The sequence below is a fragment of the Euprymna scolopes genome, chromosome 43 (assembly GCF_053919585.1).
Source record: "Euprymna scolopes isolate OS-2025 chromosome 43, ASM5391958v1, whole genome shotgun sequence".
Taxonomy (NCBI): Eukaryota; Metazoa; Mollusca; class Cephalopoda; order Sepiida; family Sepiolidae; genus Euprymna; species Euprymna scolopes.
In genome coordinates, this window is record NC_136524.1 from 23429469 (window position 1) to 23434158 (window position 4690).

The 4690-nt window shown below is 30.9% G+C and overlaps 1 long non-coding RNA gene across 1 annotated transcript in view; it reads right to left on the reverse strand.

Annotated features, from left to right (window-relative positions):
* Positions 1-4326, reverse strand: part of LOC145268238 (uncharacterized) — a 14776-nt gene extending 10450 nt beyond the window's left edge. The window contains exon 1 of the long non-coding RNA XR_013864862.1: positions 4018-4326. This is a non-coding gene — a long non-coding RNA (uncharacterized LOC145268238). The remainder of the gene's footprint in view (positions 1-4017) is intronic.
* Positions 4327-4690: the final 364 nt, after the last annotated feature.

The window sequence follows — 4690 nt, forward strand, 5'->3', positions numbered from 1 at the left end:
CCTTCTTAGTGACACACAATATGGTTTCTGTACTGCTAGATCTACAGCAGATGTGCTTACAGTTATATCTCATAGGATTAGTGAATATCTCGACAGAGGCAACCTTTCTAGGGCAATTGCTCTTGACATATCTAACGCCTTTGATAGGTTATGGCATGAAGGTTTACTTCACAAGATCTCTAGCTATGGTATAGCTGGAAATGTCTTCTCAATTATTAAATCATTTCTTTCTGATAGGTTCATAATAGTAGTTGAGGGGCAAAAATCAGAAGCTCACAGTATTAATGCTGGAGTCCCTCAGAGGTCCATCCTGAGCTCAACTCTTTTCCTGATCCACATTAATGATCTTCCAAATCACATCCTTACATCATTTGTAGACATTTATGCTGATGACACTACCATTTATGGTAGCACATCTAAGACAGTAAACGACCAAGTTCTCTCAGATTCTTTCTCCTCTGATCTTGAACATGTGGTACAATGGGGAAAGGAGTGGCTGGTTACTTTTAATGCATCTAAAACCAAGCTTCTCTCTTTACATCATCAACGTTCTGATCAACATCTGGCATCAATTGAAATGAATGGCTCTCGTCTTGAGGAAGCCTCAAGTTTTGACAAGCTTCTGGGCTTGACCTTTACTCCTGATCTTAAATGGAACACGTGCCTCAAATATGATGCCAAAGCTGCTGGAAAAATGGTGGGATCTTTCTATCGATCCAGTAGATATCTCACTGCTGATGCAATTCTCCATCTATATAAGAGCCAGGTACATCCAAGGATGGAATACTGTTGCCACATCCGGGCAGGAGCTGCTAGAAAGGACTTGGCCTGTCTTGATAGAGTTCAAAATAGACTTCGTAGCCTCGTAAGAGATGTCCTTTTCTCTTCCCTGCAACCTCTATCTCACAGAAAAGATGTTGCGAGTTTGTCTCTGCTGTATTGTTATTTTCATGGAAAGTGTTCGACTGAGCTCCAATCTATGCCCCTCCCCTTGCCAAACTTTCACAAGAAACACCTGTCTAGCTGAAAACACTCTCAATAATTCTCTCCACTCTTTATCTGCACCTAAACCTAAACGTAGATTCCATGAACAAAGCTTCTTTCTTAGAACTGCACACCTGTGGAATTGTCTTCCGTTTTTCTGCTTTTCGGCTAACTACAATATGGTTGTCTTCAAGTCTAATGTAAACAAGTTCTTGATGAGCCGTTCCATTTGTTAACAAATTTACCGAATTTCCATTACTAACGATTACTATATTGTCCAATTTCTACTGTACACTCTTTAACCCTTATCCTCGAGTGGCCTCTTGGCCTTGATAAGTGAGAATGCCTATGTAAAAAAAAAACAAAAAAAGGTCAGTGAAATGGCGTCTGTGCGCATACGTAATTAGCCGACTTACGCCGTTATAGTTGATTTTACAAAATATCTCCGAAACTATTAATTTGCGAAGGATACGGTTTTCACCACACCAAAATCTACAAAAACAATTTTTTTTTCTACTTGTTCAAGTTCACGCTTTTTCTAAAATACGTATATATATTTTTGATGCAGATGTAATTTATTTTTGTTTTTGCGATACTTTTTTGAATGAATTATACGAAAGTGCATTTTTTATATATACTAGCATTTCAACGAGGCGTTGCCCGGGAGTTTGGAGGTGTATGTTGAGCAAAAAAAAAAAAAAAGAAAAAAAAAAGCGGTCAATTGTTTTAACTTTGACCCCTATTATGACACCTTAATATTATTGTTTTTGGCTGAAATCAAGTTATTAAATTAGATCCATGTCCAAGGAACCTATATCTAAAATTTCAAGTGTTTAGACCCAAAATTGGCCGAGGTGTTTGGTAGCGTTCTCAAAGGTCAAATCGTTGAACTTTGACCCCCTTAACAGCCAAATTTCTGGCCGAAAACCATTCACAAAGATTTCCCCAAATCTCAGTACCCTGTATATCAAATTTCCAGTCTGTAAACTTAAAATTAACAGAGTTATTGCGTAGGGAAATGTACACACACAGAGACGTTCACTTATGATATAAAATTCTTTTCTTTTTTTTTTTTCGTGTACCTATTTTACCTTATTATTTTAGTAAGACTGATATTTCGTTATCTTTATTACTAAAATGAAATATATATATATATATATATATATATATATATATATATATATATATATATATATATATAATTATTACCTACAGACACTAGTGTTTCATCCTTTCGGGAATCTTCAGTGCAGGCAGGGTGTCACGATTAATACCAGTCGAACGATTGGGACCCCGTATCACGAGACATCTCTGGCTCGATTAGCGGAGCCGGAGACCGTATCCATTCGGCTTACCATTAACCGCTTGAAATAACGTTGAATTTAAACATCTTAATTTTTTAAATGTTCATTTACGTCAGTCCGACAGTCATACGATGATCTACGCATTTCGCTATAATATTTTGTTAATATCTTTCCTATGATGTAAAAACGCTTTCTTGGAAACTCCACGGATTAAGGAAATTTTAATATTCTTTTTTGAATCTCCTGTCGAACAATAAATTCATGTAAAATATAATTTACAGTCTTCTTCAATGAAAACCTCTATTTCCTATTTCGGTTATATCGAGTTTTTATTTTATTTGGTTCGGATTACTACAAATATTAATATTGATATTTTCTTCAAGTTTACAGGAGCTTTTGGTTTGTAAACTTGTTTTTGTTTTTGCGATACTTTTTTGGCATGAATTATACGAAAGTGCATTTTTTATCTAAATACGCGTTGAGGGTTAATTTTCCCTTTGACCAATTTGGTATCCCCAAATGGGGAGCAGCATATTATTTTTTTAATATAATTATATTCTTAATATATATATATATATATATATATATATATATATATATATATCTATATATATATATATATATATTAAAAACATCCATATCTATATTAAAAACTATATATATATAGTTTTTAATTCATATATATATACACACACAAATATATTTAAACACATTCATTTTATATATATATATATAAAACTATATATATTTTAAAAACATCCATACATATATATATAAACCTATATATATTTTAAAAACATCCATACATATATATAAACCTATATATATTTTAAAAACATCCATACATATATATATATATATATATAAAACTATATATATTTTAAAAACATCCATACATATATATATATATAAAACTATATATATTTTAAAAACATCCATACATACACATATATATATATATATTAAAAAAAATCCATACATATATATTTTTAAAAAATCCATACATATATATATATATATATATATATATATATATATATATTAAAAACATCCATACATATATATATATATATATTAAAAACATCCATACAATATAACATATATCTCATACACACTAAGCTTTATTCCAATTTTTGACCGTCGATCTTTACTTACGGAACATAAGGAGGGGGAGGGGGGTAGTAAAAAAAACAAAAAACAAAGAAAGTAATTTGGCATTATAAGCAGTGGTCATCATGAAATTTCCAATATGTATCAATTCAATTATAATAATTGAAGCTTTTAATTATTAAATTGCAACTCCCCACAAGGTCAGAGTTAGACACAAGGTTGGTTTTTTAATGCGGGGAAAATCTAGCTCCTCCCAAAAGGGCCACTTTGGATTGGGGAACTTTTTTAACATCTCCTTCACTGAACGAGGAGAGAAAATATAAAGTTTCAGAGGAGATAGTACATTATCTATTCAACATTAACAGAAATGAGTGTAACAATGTATAGTAGTTGTTAAACTAACACTTTTACATACTACAGTAGAGAATATATACTATACTTAACTTGTAGTAGGAGATATAATATGAACTATAACAAGCTGAAGTTACTTTACTGTGTCCATGTTTGTGTGTGTGTGTGAGTGTATATATATATATATATATATATATATATATATATATATATATATATATATATATTCTTATTTATAAATTGTTAAATTAAAATGCAGTCCACTTACCTTGGGAAACAGCCAGAGTTGGTGAAACATCAATTCTCCCCCTCACACTTCTTTTTTTTTAGTTGGGATAAAGAAAAAATAATAAATAAGCAATTAATTTAAACTGCTATCATTATTTTTCCTTTTGGATAAGAATTTATTAAAAAATTCTATCCAAATATTAATATATATATATAACCAACAAAGGTAATATATAAATAGGGATGGGGTGAGAGAGAGTTGATGTCTTTATGTATAACCTACGGTTGTAGGTGAACCTGCAGTGGAAATCAGTTACCACACAACGTGATTATATACCCTTGCCTTTTTACATATATCACTACGCTACTTAATTTATAAAATTTGCTTGGTTTCTTTTTTTTTTGGTTTATATTAGGATGAATAATGACAAAACTATTACAACAATCTGAATTTTTATTTCTAATTCTAAGTTATATGACCTTAAAGCACTTAGCCTGCTTTTGTAAATGGAGAAAATAGTTCTTATCAAACATAGAAAAGGCGGAAGTCTGTAAATAGTTCCTGTGGCTCCTATTTCGAGAAATTTCCTAGTCATTCAAAATCTCCTTTATATTTTAAACATTTCCAACATTAATAATTTTTGTTTTTTAAGACAAATTTGTTTTTTTTACATATGTTTATTCAAACATTATTAGCATAAAAATTAATGTTT